We start from the raw sequence: 18316 nt of genomic DNA on the forward strand, positions 1-18316 counted from the left end.
AGGCTCATCAGCTCAGAGAGACAAGCCGACTTGGTTTAGCTGGTATCTCTCTCCAGTCCTGGAAGTCCACTGGGACTTTCCTGCGTCAGTGTTCAGGGTAACTCGTGTCCCTCCCAGGTCCTGGGTTGCAATCTTCACCCCCAGTCCCTCAGCATGGGACCTTGTTTGGAGACAGGGCCCCTACAGTGGTCATGCAGTTAAAGTGAGCTCTTCAGAGTGGGCTCTAGTCCAAGGGGACTGGTGTCCTTATAGAAGGAGGCTTTGGAGACAGATACACACGCGTACTGAGCACCACGTGAACATGCAGTTGGCTGCCTGCCAGCCCAGGAGAGTAGCCTGGAGCAGGTCCTGCCCTCAGAGCCCTCGGCCCTCCTGGCCCCATGGCTGCAAGTCTCCAGCTTTCAGACCTGGGAGATGATGGCTATGGTGCAGTTGAAGCCCCCCACTCCCTGGGCTGTGGGACCCCAGCAAACCCAGACAGCTGCACCTGCAGGGGGCCTCTCGAGTCTCGGTGTGCTCCTCACAGCCTCCACTGGGGCTAAACCACCACCCTCTCCCTGGACTCCTGCACAGGCTCCTACTCTATGCTTTTGCTCTCACCCCTGCTACCTTTGCTCTGCCAAGCCACCAGCATCGTGTTTTATAAACACGCATCTGATTGGTCACTCCCTCGCCTAAACCTTGCCTGTGGCTTGAGGATAAAGACTCAAATCCTAGTGCCGTGTGTGTAGGGCACAGAGCCTTGCCTGTCCCAGCGCTTGCCTCCCCGTGGTCTCCTCTCACTTCCATGTTCACCTTTCATCTGTCATAGACTCTGCCAGCAGTGCCCCTCCGATCCCTCCCCTTCTGCCAGGCCTCCGTTACTGCCCTTCCTGGGGATGGATACCAGGTTAGGCTGCTTCTGCTGGGCGCTGTCTTGAATGCTGCACTGTTCCATCGCATCAGCTCTAATGAGCGACTTAGGTAAAGACTTGTTTAATGCCTCTGAAGTGCAAACCCTAGGGTGGGCATCATTGTGGTACTGTGGACTAAACCACCACTTGCAATGCCTGCATTCTACCTTGGAGAGCCTGGTTCACGTTCCTGCTGCTCTGCTTCTGATCCAGCCTCCTGCTAATGCACCTTGGAGGCTCAAATGTTTGGGTCCCTGCCACCCATATGGGAAACCTGGGTAGAATTCCTGGTTCCTGGCTTTGCCTGGCCCAGCCTTAGCTATTGAGGGCACTTAGGTAGTGAACCAGTGGGTGGAAGATTTCTCTGTGTCTCTTTCAAGTAAATAAACAAATCATATATATATATATAATTACAGAGAAAGAGAAAGAAAAACACAGATCCTCTATCTGCTGGTTCATTCCCTAAATGGTCACAATGACTGGGGCTGGGCCAAAGCCAAGAGCAGCTTCTGGGTCTCCCATGCTTAGGGGCCCAAGCACCCAGCCACCCTGCACTGCCCTCCCAGGCACACCAGAAGGGAGCAGGATTGGAAGTGGAGCAGCTGGGACTCAAAGTGGAGCCCATGTGGGATCTTAGCACTGCCAAGCGGAGGTGCAACCCTTCATGCCACAGTGCCGGCCCATAAACAAATCTTTAAAAAAAAAATACAATGCACACCTTGCCATGGCCAGGACTTTGGTTTCGTTTGTGCACTTCTGTATCCCTGCCCCTGCTCTGACCCCACCCCCCACCCCCCACAACTGGAACAGTGCCTGGCCCAGAGTAGGTGCTCAATAGACATGCATCACGTGCACAAATGGATGGCAGTGTGCACAGGGGCGCAGGCCATGTCTGCCACATCCATTGTTTCTCCAGCACCCAGGGCAATTCCTGGAGCAAAGAAACCGCCTTGTGAGGGCCGGGGGGGGGGGGAGAGGGAGACGTCAGCGGAGTGGGTCGGGACTGCATCTCATGAGATCCTCCCACCCCCTTGGGAAGCTCTTGGTTCCTTGCGGGTAGATCTTTCTGCTCATAGACCACTGTGACGTGGTCTGGCTTAATCGTGATGGGAACAAACGCAGGGGCCGCTGGAGTGCAGTGAGGGAGAACGGGGGCCTGGGTGGGCAGGAAGAGGGAGGTAGGAGAACCGGATCCCGGGGACAGCTTCTGGGCAGCTGAGGGGCTGAAGTGAAAGCTGTGGAAGGGACATTGTCCCGCATTTCCCTGGGCTCTGCTGGCTTGAGGGTGGTGCGAGAACTTGCAGGAGGCAGCAGAAACTCTCCCAGTGCTCACCGCCAGCATCTGAGCTCCACGTGCAGTGGTGCCTTGGTTGATCTGTTTCCCATGGTCACGGGCATGTGTCATGTTGGGGTCTGCCCAGCTGCCCCAAGTGCTGCACTTTGCTCATGGAAAAACTTGTCAACTTATGACAATAGACAGCGCTCAAGAGAAGAAATACAAATGGCCAGCAAACCTATGAAAAGATGCCCAACATCACTAGCCATCAGGGAAATGCAGATCAAAACCACAATGAGATATCACTTCACTCCTGTCAGAATGGCTGCGATCCGAAACGCGGTAACAAGTGCTGGTGAGATAGTGGAGAAAGGGGACCCTTACACACTGGTGAGATAGTGGAGAAGGGGGAACCTTACACACTGGTGAGATAGTGGAGAAGGGGGAACCTTACACACTGTTGGTGGGAATGTACGTGAGTGCAGCCACTGTGGAAAACTGTGGAGATTTCTTGCAAAAGAAGTAGACTTGCCATATGATCCAGCAACCCCATTGCTGGATATATACCCCCACAACATGAACACATAACACCTGCACCACCATGTTTATAGCAGCACTGCTCACAGCAGCCAAAACATGGAATCGACCAAGGTGTCCATCATCAGATGAATGAGAAAGTGTGGTCTATTTACACATGGAATATTAACTCTAAAAAATGAAATTATGCCATGTACATCAAAATGGATGCAAGTTGGAGGACATCATGTTGAGTGAAATAAGTGCGACACTGAAAGACAAACACTGCGTGTTGACCCTTATTAGTGGGAGCAGAAATTAAAGAAAAATGCCTTTTTGTGTCAGTATTGCTGCAAATACGGTTTTGTCAATCTTATTTTTATACCTTTGTCAAACCCATGGTTAGGAATGCTGTTCTACTGTAGCTTTAATGATCTGTGATTACTTTAAAATTCACTACTTATGGGTGAAATGGTCCTCTTTCCATTCAGTTGCTGGTCTGTAGCTCTTTGCCTAAGTTTCCGCTAAACTAGGTTCTTTTTTGCTTTTTACTTGTTGAACTTTTTATTTGGTGGAGTATTAAGCCCTTGTCTGCAATGTAAATTAAAACTATGTTATCTCTAAAAAAAGACAGAAAGGGAGAAAGAAGGAGGGAGGGTGGGAGGAAGGGAATATATTCTTAGAACCGCATCCATGAACTATATTGAATCTGTCAAAAACTAAACATTAAAAAAAATTCGTTGATCTGTACCAGAAAACAAATCCCATCTCTCCCAAGACGCCTTCTGATTGCCTGTGCAGCTCCGGCACGCGGGCCCCTCCCTCAGGAGAACCAAGCCTTCCTCTGGGCTCCCTGCATTTTGGGGCACTTCGACACCTGTCAGGCTGTTTGGGTTGGATCGCAAAGCAGCCAAATATATTTTCCAGGGAGAGGACTGGGAACATGATCCTCTCCCTGCTGGGGAAACATCCCCAAGCGTGGCATGGCCTCGGGGGTGGAGCTGGAGCTGAGAAATGCAGCCCAAGAGAGCGAGGCTGGCGAGCAGCCGTGTGGGCTCGGGCCCTGTCTGATGCAGGTGCCCTAGCCAGGGTCCCTTGGGAGTCTCCACTGGCTTCTCTGATGTCTTTGCAGCCTCTTCTCTCGCCCCTCCCCCAGCAACAGGTGTCTTTGAATTAGTGCCTCCTCGAACCCACCCATGGAAAGGAGATAAAGGAGAAAGTGTGGAGACTGACTACGTTACACACTTGCTGCATTAGGTGTAATAGGAATGTGATGGGATAATTAATGGGATTACTCCATGCTTTGTTGAGGCTGCTACAGTAGAAGCAGAGACTGAACACAATCTGCTTGGGTTTTTGTTTCTCTTCCTGTTCATCTGCCTTTCAAGTCCTCTGCTTCTAGTGAAAGGAGAGAATTAGACTGTATCTCACGTGCACCCACAGTGGTGGAACAAATATCTTCCTCGCCCTTGTTCCCAGCCCGCATCAATGTCTTGCTATAAACACACCGTGATCTCACCTCTGTGTACCTCAGTTTTTTCAACTGTAAAATGGGGACACTGAAATTTGCCACACTGATGGGGCTGTTGTGAGGATTAGCTGAGTTACTATAGGTAAAGCATTTGAAGATTTATTTATTTGAAAGGCAGAGTTAGAGAGAGAGGTCTTCCATTTGCTGGTTCACTCCCCAGTTGGCCACAGTGGTTGGAGCTGTGCCATCCACAGCCAAGAGCCAGGCTTCTTTCATGTCTCCTACGTGGGTGCAGGGGCCCAAGGACTTAGACCATCTTCTGCTTTCCCAGGCCATAGCAGAGAGCTGGGTCGGAAGTGGAGCAGCCAGGACTCTAACCAGTGCCCACATGGGATGCCGGCATTGCAGGAAGGGCCCTCATAAAGCATTTAAAACAGTGTCTGGCATGTAGTATATGTCCAATAAACATTGCATATTGCGGTCAGTGCTGTGGCATAGTGGATAAGTTGTTGCCTGCAGTGCTAGCATCCCATATGGTTCAAGTTCGGGATGTGGGAGATGGCCCAAGTCCTTGGGCCCCTGCACCTGTGTGGAAGACCCAGGAGGGGCTCTTGGCTCATGGCTTTGGATCAGTCCAGCTCTGGCCATTGCGTCTATCTGGGGAGTGGGCCAGCAGATGGAAGATTGATGGATCTCTCTCTCTGCCTCTGCCTCTCTGTAACTCTGCCTTTCAAATCTTTTTTTTTTTTTTTTAAAGTTGGGTATTATTGTTATTATCACCAATGTCTGGAGTCAAAGAGGGAGAGAAATATGAAGGAAATGGACCCATCAGAATTCCCATGAGGAGTAGAACAGGAGGGTATCTAGGATGCACTTACTTGAGGGCGTTGGCTCCTGGGATTGTGGGGCTGACGAGTCGCAGATCCCCAGGGCAGGCTGGAAGCCGCAAACTCCACGGCAGGAGCTGGAGCTGGAGCTTTTTTTCTTGCCTTGCTCTCAGTAGATGGGGCAGAGTCTGTCCTGCTTCAACAGTGCTGACTGTCATTTGTGCAGGACTTTTGGTTGAAGATGAAGTAGCGGCACACAGGTGTCTGTCAACCAGTGCTAGAGCGTGCCTCCCACCCCCACCCTTGTGGACTTAAGACTCTTCAGTGGGAAACCTATGACACACAGCTTTGCTGTGGTCTCCCCAAGTTACAAAATTTTCTTTAAAAATAATGCTTACCATGAAATATGTGCAGGTGAAATCATACACAGTCTGGGATTTGCTGCAAAACATTGCAGAAGGAGGAAGTGGGTATGGTATCATTAAAACGAGATCAGCCATAAAGTGATAACTGTTGAAGCTGGGTGGTGGGTACATGGGGATTCATGGTGGTATTCTGTGTACTATTGAGTATGTGTAATTTTTTTCCATGTGAAACATTTAAAGAGAAAAGAAAAACCATGTCACACTAAAAAGTCCTTAAGAATTCGCAGTGTTTCCCAAGAACATTGCCAAGTTTGACTGCCATCGCAATTTTTAATATTGTCTGAACTCTTGAAGCCTTGAGATGACAAGATGTGGTATAATAGAATCAGGGCTGACAAACTGCGTGCAGAGCCGGATTGAGAATATTTTTTAGCTCTTTGGGCTGGGTAGTCACTCCCATTTGCAGTGCAGAAGCAGCCATTTGGCAATATGTAAATGAATGCACATGACTGTGTTCCAATAAAACTTTATATATATGAACATTAAAACTTGAATCTTACATAATTTTCACACATAACAAAATAGTTTTCTTTTGATTTTAAAAAAGTGTAGAGAAACGTAAAAATCACTCTCAGTATGTGGCACTGCAGAAGCAGTGGGCTGGATTTGGCTTGTGCTGGTTTTACAAAGCAGAAAGAACCAATAAGTTAATTTGTCTTTTTCACTGTTTATTCCTTTGAACAACCTGGGCAAAGAATCCTCTCCTGTGATCTCTGTGCATGATAAAGAAATGAGGCAGGGATGAGCATTTGGTATAGTAAAGACCCTGCTCAGGTTGCCTGTTCCCAGTATCAGGGTGCCTGGGTTAGAGTCTTGGCTCAGCTGCCTGCTAATGTGTACCCTGGGAGGCAACTGGAGACGGCTTGACCAGTTATGTCTCTGCTACCCATGTTAGGGACCTGGGTTGAATTCCTGGCCCCTGGCTTTGCCCAAGCTCTGGTTGCAGTAGGCATTGGTGGTGGTGGTGGGGAGCAGTGGTGAACCATCAAATGAGAGCTTTCCATTTGTTTCTCTGCCTTTCAAATACACAAACAAAACAAAATCCCAGCCAACTACAGCATGTGCTGATTGAAAGAGAATCAAATAATTCAGGTGGGACAAAAGGACCAAAGTGAAAGCTCCCTTCCTCATTGCCCGTCTCCTATCCCACTACTCAGAGGTGACAGCCGGGGTCCCAGTCCTCTAGGACACACTTCTCTGTTCTCTTTTTTTCTCCCCAGAAGGCCAGACGTACCTCAGTACTACAGGGAGGACCAAGGAAGAGTAAAAGGAACGCTGACCACATCCCCAGATAGGAACAGTCGTACGCTTGAAATCTGAGCGTCAGCCTGCTCACGGCCAGGTGAGCTTCTGGGTCTATCTGAGGAACCAGGTGAGAACAGTGAAGTGCAATGTCAGGGTTGACAGGTGCCAGTGTTGCTCTGTGAACTACATGGGTTGTAACACCTGTGAGCAGGGTCCTATGAGGGAGCCCAAAGCTTAGCCCAACCTTTCTCCCTGCCTCAACTTCCCCAGTGTCTCTGGATCCCAGCTGTGGGCAGAGAAGCTGAGCTGTGAATCTGATGTATCACATTTTGTTCCTCTCTTGACTTTTCCTTTTGATTTTCTGAGAGTGGATGCTAACTTCACTCTCAGCATCCATTCTATTTTTCCCTCAGGAATCAGACCAGGCTATTTTTGTTCGTGAGATGGGGAAATACATTGAAAGCAGTGAGGATAAAAAAGCACGAGAGATTGCGTCCGCTGCTTCCGCTGGGATCCTAGCTGCCGGTGCCTGAGTTTTCCAAGGGAAGCACTTAGATCCTCGGTGCAAAGGCTAAGTGGTGTGTGTGTGGTGCATTTTCTTTGAGAGACAGAATGGAGGAGCTCAGGGATTTGCTGGTCCTAACCACTTTGAAGATGGGGAAACTGAGGTTCATAGAAGTGGGAGGCAGGAAATGGGGGAGGGTGCTGCAGGGCATGCGATGGTCGTGAGGGCCTGGCTAAGGCGGACATTGAATGCCCAGCTTGAGACATGGCCTCTTGTTGGAGGGAGTGAAAGGCTATTGGATGCTTTATGCAGGAGAGTGTTAGGTTCAGGTGTGCTTTAGAAAGAGTGCTTGGTCGACGGTGGACTAGGTTGGGTATGGCTGGAGGCTGGCACATCTGGGGTGAGTGGGAAGGAGGAGATGCAGGTGTAGGCATTGGGGGAGGAAAGGAGTGAGAGGGGCAGAGTCAACCAGGGGGCTCTGTCCAGATGGTGAGATGAGCACAGTCGAAGGTTGGCACAAAGGAATCCATGGAGGGAGGAGGGACTCAAGATAGATGAGTGTTGTCCTGAGGGTCGAGATCTGTGGGTTGAGTGGGTTTCCCCAAAGGTCCTCAGTGTGACAATGTGAGAAATGGGTGGGGATTTAAGAGGTGCAGTCTCCTGGGAGGTTAGTAGGTCACTGGGGGTGGGCCCTTGGGAGGAATCGGCATAGTTCTCATGGGGTCCCAGTTGGTCCCTGGTCTTGCTCCCTGGCTTCCTGTCTCACCCGTGATCTCTCCCTCTTGCATTGTGATGTGTCTGCCCCGAGGTCCTCACTAGAGCGCAGGCAGTGCTGGCACCATGCCCTCAAGCCTTCAGAAGTGTGAGCTGAATAGAGTTCTCTTCTTTATAAGCAATCCAGCATCGTGTAGTTCGTTGTCATCTTGGAAAATAGCCAAATACAGCGATCCAGGACCAGAGGTGGGGGTGGGGAGGAGTGGGGGCCGAGGCGGCAGGTGTTGACTTTGGCAGCTGAGAGACTCAGCCTACAGGTTTGGGTTCAGCTAGAGACCGACTTATGAGGTCGAGGTTCTCAAGTGGGAGGCCCCTGACCACAGAGGCATCAGCCAGACAGGTGAGCCCTCGACTCCAGGCTTTCCCGGGTTCCTCCAGCACCACACCCTCCAGGCTCAAAGTCACGCTGGTTATTGTTTAATGAAGGCCGACACGAGAAGTGGAAGACTTGATGACCAATATGAGAAACTGTCCGCAGCTGTCTGGGCACCCTTACATTTGTTCTGACCTCCTCATCCTGGTTCCTTCCGTGATGTCAAGCATCACTCCAGCCCTATTCATTTCAGACCCTTTCCAGTCTCTTACAATTAGTTTCTTGGCCATTAAGCCAGACTGGAACAGGAATATTTTAATGTGCTTATTTATATCTCATTGGTTACATAAGTCCCTTGTAAGTAAGCACTGTGGTTGCCCAAAGTGTCAGTGTGGAAGCTTAAATTGACTCATTAATTTCTCTGTCTTCCTGAAGGTCAGCTTTGAAGCAAATTACATCCTTGTCACCACTGAGCTCACAGCCCTTCCACTATTTGCCTCTTTTTGAGGCTGAAGACCTTAGAATCATAGAGTTATGGTATTTGATTTGTGAGAGGAAGGGGGCAGGGAGAGACGGTCCCCCTGGGCTGAGAAGGAGTCTGGGAGAAGGTGTGGAGGCTGTTGACAGCCTGGCCCCTCTGGAGAGCTGGCCTGAGACCTAGCAGGGAGACGGCGCCATCAGACTTCTCTTGGAGTGGATCACTTTGGCTGCATGGCAGCAGGTGCATGGAGGGCGGGGAATGCAGGAGGCAGGGGTCTGGTAGAGTGCCCACTTCCATTCCGCAGTCAGGGCCAGCTCTGATCAGCCCCATCATTTTAGAGCCCAGTGCAGAATGAAAATGTGAAGTGTCTCGTTCTGAAATGAAGTGTGATGGGATATGGCTTAGCTGTCTAAAGGAAGTGCTGATGCACGCTACAATGGATGGACCTCAGAAACGTTATGCTACATAAAAGAAGCCAGATACAAAAGGTCACCTACCTGTGATTCCATTGATATGAAAGGTCCAGAATAGGTAAATCCATACAGACAGAAAGCAGAGTGGTGGCTGTCAGAGGGTGGAGGCAGAGAAATCGGGAGTGACTATATAATGGATATGGGGTTTTCTTTTAAGATAAAAATTCTTTATTTATGAAAGGGGGAAGGGGAGACAGGTCCCATGTACCAGTTCACTCCCCAAATGCCTGCAGTAGTTGGAGCCAGGCTGTATCCAATGCCAGGAGCTGGAACACAACCCTGGTGTCCCACATGGGTGGCAGGGACTCAGCTGCTTGAGCTATTACTTGCTGCCTTCCAGGGTAAGCAAAGACAGGGAGCCAGAACTGGGGCAGAGCTGGGACTCAAACCCAGGCCGTGGACATTGCAACAGGCAGCTTAACTGCCAGGCCGACTCCCATCCTGAAAATGTTTTGGAACTCGATGGAGGTGGTGGCTGCACAATATTGTGAATGCACCAAATGCCCCGGAATGTTTTATAATGGCCAAGTTCATGTGAGATTTTCCCTAATAAAAATACTGTGTGTTAAGAAGTTACGAAGTATTTCAGGATGGTGACAGCAGGGCATTAAAGCAAGTGGATCCCTGAGTGACAGGTCCCTCAGCCATGGAGCCAGCCCTGGAGTCAGCCAGGGTTCTGAGTGTGATGCCTGGTGGATGCTGCTGGCCACGTGGAGCTGAAAGCTGTGTCCTCCTTAACTTCTGAGAGCCCTAGGAGGCCTGATGCTACAGGGTACCCCCCCTCTATTATTTCTTTACTTAATTGATTTTTTTTTGACAGGCAGAGTGGACAGTGAGAGAGAGAGGCAGAGAGAAAGGTCTTCCTTTTGCCGTTGGTTCACCCTCCAATGGCCGCAGCCAACGCACCGCGCTGATCTGATGGCAGGAGCCAGGTGCTTCTCCTGGTCTCCCATGGGGTACAGGGCCCAAGTACTTGGGCCATCCTCCACTGCACTCCCTGGCCACAGCAGAGAGCTGGCCTGGAAGAGGGGCAACCGGGACAGAATCCGGTGCCCCGACTGGGACTAGAACCCGGTGTGCCGGCGCTGCAAGGCGGAGGATTAGCCTAGTGAGCCGTGGTGCCGGCCTTCTTTACTTAATTGAATAGCAGAGTTAAAGACACATGCACACATAGATCTTCCAGCTACTGGTTCATTCCTCAAATGGCCTCAATGGGAGGCCTGGGCCAGGCTGAAGCCAGGAGCCTGAAACTCCACATGGGTGGCAGGGGCCCAAGCATTTGAACCATCACCTACTGCTTGCCCTGGCGCATGGACAGGGAACTAATCAGAAGTAGAGCAGCCAGGACTCAAACTGGTGCTTATATGGGATCCCAGTGTCACAGGCGGTAGCTTAACCTGCTGCGCCACAATGCTGGCCCAGCCACAGGCCCATTCCTCCCTCCCTCCCTCCCTCCCTCCCTCCCTCCCTCTCTCCCTCTCTCCCTATCTCCCTATCTCCCTATCTCTCTCTCTTCTTTTGTTCTGATTTTATTTATTTGAGAGGCAGAGCTACAGACAGAGGGAAAGACAAGAGACAGGTCTTCTATCCACTGGTTCACTCCCTAAATGACCACAATGGTCAGAGCTGGGCTGATCTGAAGCTAGGAGTCAGGAGCTTCTTCCAGGTCTCCCAAACGTGTGCAGGGGCCCAAAGACTTGAGCCATTTTCTACTGCTTTCTCAGGCCATTGCAGAGAGCTGGATCGGAAGAGGAACAATTAGGACTAAAACTGGTGCCCACATGAGATGTCAGCACTGCAGGTGGTGGCTTTACCCGCTACTCCACAGCGCTGGCCCCACCACAGGTCTTTTCGACACCAATCCAGCAGTGCCCTGTTCTCTCTCTGCCACCTAGATGGGAGAGGGGGCCTATCCAAGGCCACGAGCATCTCGGCCTGATTCTCTGAGCTCCCACCCGGAGGCCTCGCCCAATCAGTGTCTCCTCTTACTACCCACTTTGGGTCCAGGCATCTTCTTGGTGCCTTGTGTCACACTCCTCTGCCTCAGCACCTGCGTGCAGGCCTGGCTCCCTGCATGGTATGCCTCCAGCCTCCCTTTTCAGCCCTAGCTCAAGTTCGTGAGCTTGTGGCTCTCCAGTTTTGGTTTATGCTAGTTGCCTGCACACGTGGTCACCAACACAGAGCAAATGTGTTGAGGGAGGGCCTTGGCATCTCCATTTTTAATAAAGCTCCTTGAACAATTCTGAGGCCATTGAAGTTTGAGCATCCATGCAAAAAGCCACAGCCCTCCTGGAACCTTCAGACTAGAAGTGCTGCTGTGGGAAGTCACGTTTACTCTTCCAATGGTGGGAGCACCTGCAGCGATGCTAACAACGGCACCTTGCAGTGCACTTGGACAGAGTGGCGGCTGGAGCTCAAAACACACAATCCCTGCCAGCCCCACCAGAAGGGTTCCCCCTGCCAGGTTACCCAGGGCTCCCACCACCAGGGAACACCTGGCACACCTGGAAAACTACCTACCTATGCCTTTTGGGAGACCTGGGAGCCAGGAGCAGTTGTCTTGATTAGGAACAGGCTGATCCCTGGGAAGTCTTAAACTCTGAGGTGCTCCGACCTATAGCCTGCCCTCCAGGTCACTGTCAGCCACTGCTCTGCAGGCTGACCCTGCCTGGACACCATGAATGTTGCTCCTGGAGATGCCCCTGCCTCTGCTGCTGTGATGGCCTTTGGCTGCCCTGTGAGCATGCAGCCAGCTGGGCGGTTATTAAGCCAAGATGCAGACTCCAGATTCACCTTCACCCGCTGCAAATTGTTGGAAATGTCCCTGCACTGAGCAGGGACCCAGTGTTCTCACTTCCTAAGGAGCAGTGCCACAGTAGGCTCAGAGTAAGGTGCAAGGACAGATGGGACCATTGACGGGGTTCTCTGTGCCAGGCAAGACACTCACAGCGTGTTATCTATATAGCGCTCACATCAGCCCTGCATGAGGAAAATGCCTCCATATGCAGAGGGTGGAGACTCAGAGAGGTCAATTAAGTGGCCCGGGTATGCACTGCTAGGACATTGCTGACCGGAAGTTGAATCCAGTTTCCAGTTTTGGACTGCTTGGTCCTCTCTTAGTTTTCTACTGTGCTGTGACAAATTACCATGCATTTGGCGGCTTGGAGAAGCACACAGCTATTTATCTTGCCGTTCTGGAGGTCAGAAGTCCCTTGGGTCTCACTGGGTGAGATCAGTGTGGGCAGAGTGTGTTCCTTTCTGGAGGCCCCAAGGAGAAGCTGCTTCCTTGCCTTTTCCAGCTCTCAGGGCTGTGGCTCAGTCCTGCTTAGCCCACTGTCTCTCTGGTTCTTTGACCACAGCCCAGAAAGGGCTCTCTGCTTTGTGATGGCACATGATTGGACAGTGCCATGTGCATGAACCAGGGTAATCTCTCCATCTCAAGGTTCTTAACCTTCATCACATTGCAGAGTCCCTTTGGCCATGCAAGGGAGCACACTCAAGGTACTGGGGTTTAGGCATGGATATCACTAGAGGGCCATTGTTCTGCTGACCACATCCTCTAGAAGGTGGATTCCAGACCTGATGTATGCAGAGCCTGTCTTCCAAAAGCTTCATTGCTGGATAGGGTTCGGAAATTCTTTTACATTTTTAGAGGATTTTTCTATTGTGTGTTTATGAAGATCTGTTCATTAAGATTAGTGACTTGGACATTTTGGATTAATGTCATGAATTCACGTGCTTGAATTACATGTCATTCATCACTGTCCTTACAGTTTATCTAGTCTGAGAGAGAGGTGGGTAATTATTAGGACCTCTGTAGCCAGCGTTGAGGTGCAGCAGGTTAAACTGCCACTTGGCTACGCTGGCATCCAAGTTAGAGCAGCTAGGTCAAGTCTTGGCTGTTCCGCTTCCTATCCAGCTTCCTGCTAATGTACCTGGGAAGGCAATGGAAGATGGCCCAAGTACTTGGGCCTCTGCCAACCATATGGGAGACCTGGATGAAGCTCCAGGCTTCTATCTTCAGCCTGGCTCAGCCCCAACCATTGTGGCAATTTGGGGCGTAAATCTGTGGATGGAAGATCTCTTTTTTCCCTCTGTCTCTCCCTATCTCTGGGTCACTCTGCCTTTACAATAAGTAAATCTTTAAAAAAATTATTGAGGCCCACAAGGGCAAGTACTTAGCTAAATGCTTTAGTCCAGACCTCTGGTTTGGGCCACCCCAGAATTTGAGACATGCACGAGAACCTGTCTAAGCCCCTGCTGGTCCGACTTAAATACTCGACGTGAAGGGAGCACGTGGCGTGCCATGGCAGCTTCCTCCCAGGCTGACTCTTTCATTGCCGAGGACATTTTCATTTTCCTGAAGTTGGAACGCAGCTGTTTGTGGCTGCCAGCCTCTGGGACATGCTGGTCACCTTTCTGCACGGACATGAAGCCAAATTTTGTCTCTGTATGTCACTTCCATTTTTTTCTAAGTTTCATTTTATTAACTTCTTTTAAAAATTCTAGAGGTAGAGAGACAGACACATACACACACAGAGGGAGGAAAGGAGAGGGGGAGGGAGAGAGGGAGAGAGGGAGAGAGGGAGAGAGGGAGAGAGATCTGCTGGTTCACTCTCCCAAACACCTGCACTGGCCAGGGCTGGAGCTGGGAGCTCAGTCCACCTAAGGGGCAGGAATCCACTACTTGAGCCATTGCTGCAGCTTCCCAGGGCCTGCGTTGGTAGGGAGCTGGAGTCCGGCTCTGGAGCTGGGATTCAAGCTTATGCACTCTGGGATGGGATGCAGGCATCATGCTGGGCCATGTCCCTCATTTTATTTTTAATTGACAAATAACGATGGTATGTATTTATGGAGTCTAGTGTGGAGCTTCTGTATATGCATTTATTGTGGAATGATTGAATTAGGCTAATTAGCATGTCTGTCTTTCAAGCATTTATCATGTCTTGGTGGTGAGAACATTTAAAATCTTCTCTTTAAGCTGTTCTGAGCTAGTCACTGTTGCTGGGTCCTCCTGTGCTGTGCAGTGGGCCGTCAGAACCCACTCCTCCCAGCCAGCTGAAGCCTCATTCCCAGTGGTCCACCTCTCCCCTTGCCCTCCCATCCCCAACCCAGCCTGTGGCCACCACTCCTACTCTGCCTCGCGCTCAGCTTTTGCAGAATCACGCGGTATTTGTCTCTCTGTGCTGGGCTGACTGCACTTGGCCCAGGTCCTCTGGGTTCATCCACGTTGTCCCCAGAGAGTGCGCCCTTTCTCCTCAAAGCCAGAGCTCCCCTCTCTTCTTCCTCAGGCACGGTGAATTTACTCATGTCCCCACAAACCCCCGGTTATCCCATCTTCTCCCCGCCCACCCAGCGCCCCTGCACCCAGTGTCCATCTCAGTGTGTTACCACCCTCTTCTGCTGAGAGCGTCCCCCATGGCGGGGCTTGCGGCTCTCCCAGGAAAACAAATCCTGGCCCTTGAGGCTCAGTAAGCTTGAGGACCCTCATGGAAAGGGAATGGGCTCAGTGATGGGTGGAAGTATGTCCCCCTTTACCCCATAAATGAATAGGTTGAAGTCCTAACTCCCAGTGCCTTGGGGTGTGACTGTTTGGGGACAGGGCTTTTAAAGCAATTAAGGTAAACTGAGGTCATATGGCTGGGCTGTGACCCAGCAAGGCTGGCGTGTTTGGAAGATGGGGGATGAGGACACAGATGTGTGTGTGCAAAGAGGAAAGACCAGGAGAAGACACAGGAGGAAGGTGGCCCCTTGAGGCCAAGGAGAGAGGACTCAAAATAAACCAACCGTGCCCGCTCTTGGATGGCAGACTTTAGCATCCAGAATGATGGAGAGATAATTTCTGCTGTTGGTGCTGCCCAGTCTGTGGAGCCCTCCCAAACTCACACTGGATCTTCCCAATGTGATCTGTCCCAATGGCCTCATCAGATCCATCCCAATGGCTTTCCCTCCTTTCCAGAGACATTGCCCCCTGGCCTGACCCCTACTCATCTACAGTCAAGGATAGAGAGGGGGACTTAGGGTTGAAGCAGAACAATCCCCCTGCCCCCCAAAAAGCAGGTCACCCACTGGATAGCTCACATCCAGGCTTCGGTGGCCTCCCTTGGTTCTCCAGAAAGTTGGGTCCTCTTTTTCAGTGTCTCATATGTTGATTTCCTTGCCTCTGAGCGATGGGGGTTGCTGTCTGGATGCCAACTCACCTTCTAGGTTCTCGTGGAGGGAGAGTGACTCTAAGAAGCCTACCCAGAGGGATGCCCAAGAACACATGGACTTAGCTGTATTCTGGGAAGGCGTGGATGGTTTCCAGACATCACTCCCGTCAGCACTGGACAGCGACCTGGCCTGGGGGGCTGGGTGGGACCTGACTCCCAGAATGCAGCTGGCAGAGGGTGGCCTGGGTAGGTTTGGGAGCACTGGCAGCTTGCAAGTCTCCACCCCAGCAGTGTGGCTGCATAAAATCTTCACATGCTTCCTGGGGGGCGGGTGATTTCTGCAAAATAAAGAGCTATGAAGCTCATTCTTCTCTGATGCTTGAGCTGTGTTACAAGCAGAACAAAGGTCATCCCTTTCTGTAGGTTCAGCTCAGATGGCGTTTCAAACCAGGAATTGATTGTAGAAGTTGAGAAAGGCCATTGCGGAAAGTGAACGCAGCCCCTGGATTGGCTGGGCTGGATTATGGGGAGCGAAGAAGGCAGAAGGAAAGGAGGCAGGGGTCTAGCCGGAGGGTCCCAGGATGGACGCTCATCGCTGACAGCCAGCTTCCTTCTGTGCCGAGTGCTATAGGCCAGCAGCAGTTGTCTTGGTTACGGAGCCCGTTTTCTTCCAAGAGCAAAGGGCAGCAGTACTAATGTACGTCTGTGTCGCACATCGGAGAAGGAAGGCGGAGTGAGGGATTCACACCCTGGGGGTGGGGGTGTCTGGCCTTGCCCAGGCAGAGGCATTTACAGGGAGGAGCTGTGGGGGTGGGGTGGGGGGCAGGTCAGGAATGCGAGATCGTCTCAGCTCTTCTCACAGACCGAATCCCAGCTCTGAGCCCACTTCAGCCCCAGTGAGCTCTGCTGAATGGAGTTCTGGGATGCGGGGCCTGTCGAGGCACCCTGAGCTGCTAGGGTGGACCCCGGGCAGTATTCTACCAGGTAGGACCTGCAGCAAAGGCCCGGCAGTGACTGCTGCCTCAACACCCGGTGCAACTGGGAGGCCTCGAACAGACAAGATTTCCTGTCCCTCTGCTCCTGTGGCTGAGTCCCCCATTAGCCCACAGCCCTCTGTGTCCAGGGCACCCCGCTAGCCCACAGCCCTCTGTGTCCAGGGCACCCCCGTTAGCCCACAGCCCTCTGTGTCCAGGGCACTGTGCTGCAGTTCCCGCACGCCCCTCAGTAGCAGAGTTCAGCTGCCTGCCACCTTACGGAATTATTCAAACAAGCCGGTTACACTTGCTAGTAGGAAACAGGGGCCACGGCACCCTCTTGTTGCTACAAGGCCTGCCTCCTACAGCCCCCGTTGTCCACTCTCTTCCCTAGCACGATGCCTGTGTGGCCTCTGTGTGGTGCACTGTGTCCTCACCTGAGCTGTGAGTGCCTCTGGACAGTAAACTGCTACTGGGTGTGTCTGTCCCCACTTGGGAGTTGTGCATTTAGCCATGCCCATAACTCTAGGTGCGAATCCCTCCTTCACCCACCGGGTGAACAGGAGGAAATTAAAATAGATTCTCTCTCCAGCCCTGATTGACAGCTGTCCTGTTAGTCTCCTTGGAGAGTGAAACTTCTGTTCGCAGTTTAATTCAATTAAACCTTTTATGTTCAGACCAAGCTCCCATTGGGCTGGGGAGGAGCGCGCCAATTCGGGGTCAAGCCTGGGAACCTGCAAGCGCCGACCTTGGAGGTCATTCTCTGCTCCTTCCTTTGATTTGGGGTTATCAGGAGCTCTTCCAACAACCCACACACCCTCCTCTTTTCTCCTTGGAGGCCCTGATAAAGGAAGATGTCTGATGATTGTCTTGGTTTGGACCACTCCTGGGGTTCTGATGCTTCCTTTCTGGATGAATGAGTGAGTGAGAGGCAGCAAAGGATGTGATAATAGAGTTTTAGCTTGGAGCTCTCTAGTGGCACATAGCAGTTAGGATAAAAGTTACTACAACAGGAGTACTCTAAGTACACAGGAGCCAGAGGAGCTATTCTAGGTCAGCAGGTGGCTCTGCTCCATGTGATCACTTGGGATCCCAGACTGGTGGTGGCTGCCATTCCCATGTGGTTTCCATCGTCATTGCCGTACAGTTGGTAGAATGGGAAAGGTGCAAATCTGGGGCCATCAGTACCTTAAATTGAGGGGAGGGCTCTGCCCTCACCACTGGGTTCATGTCTTTACCTGGGGAGTGGAGTGGGGCCTGGTGACAAGGAACCTGTCTCACAAATGCTCACTTGCCTTCCGTCACCTTGTGACACAGCACAGGGCCCTCACCAGGTATCAGTGCCACTTCACAGCCTCCAGACTCATGAGCCAGATTAGCTGCTGCTGTTTACAAATAACCCAGTTGATGCTTCTGATATAGCATCCATAAATGAACTGACATCACTCTCCGGCAACCAGGCTATCAACCTTACATTTCCTTGTAAACAAGTGAGGCACATCATACGCCATCGCAGGAGCTCAGGTATAGCAGACCCCAAGGGAAGCTGAGGAATCCAGCCCTTGGCATGACAGCCATGTCCCCATCTCATGTGCTATGGAAGAAGGGGAGAATGGACTTGGGTAGACCTGATGCACGAGAATCAGGGGTAATAGTGGAAGTCCAGCATCCGCTTTTGCTAGCCATGTGCTCTTAGGCAGGCACTCGAGTACTTTTCCACTTGAACTCCACCTTCTCCATCTGCAGAGTCAAAACTACAGCATTGCATGCCTCACTGAGTTGTTCTTTATTCCTAAAGATTTATTTATTTGAAAGCCAGGAAGAGGGAGAGGAAGGGGAGGGAGAGGAAGATCTTCTATCTGCTGGTTTACTCCCCAGTGGTTGCAATGATCAGGCCAAAGCTAGGAGCCAGGAGCTTCATGCACTATCCAGGTTTCCCACATGGGTGCACAGACCCAAGCATTTGGGACATCTTCCACTGCCTTCCCAGG

General features: G+C 51.4%; 1 long non-coding RNA gene across 1 annotated transcript in view; it reads left to right on the plus strand.

The window, feature by feature from the left end:
- The window catches only part of LOC103352311 (uncharacterized), a 112100-nt gene extending 103993 nt beyond the window's left edge, over nucleotides 1-8107 (plus strand). The window contains exon 4 of the long non-coding RNA XR_007919615.2: nucleotides 6629-8107. This is a non-coding gene — a long non-coding RNA (uncharacterized lncRNA). The remainder of the gene's footprint in view (nucleotides 1-6628) is intronic.
- Nucleotides 8108-18316: the final 10209 nt, after the last annotated feature.

The sequence above is a fragment of the Oryctolagus cuniculus genome, chromosome 11 (assembly GCF_964237555.1).
Source record: "Oryctolagus cuniculus chromosome 11, mOryCun1.1, whole genome shotgun sequence".
Classification (NCBI taxonomy): Eukaryota; Metazoa; Chordata; class Mammalia; order Lagomorpha; family Leporidae; genus Oryctolagus; species Oryctolagus cuniculus.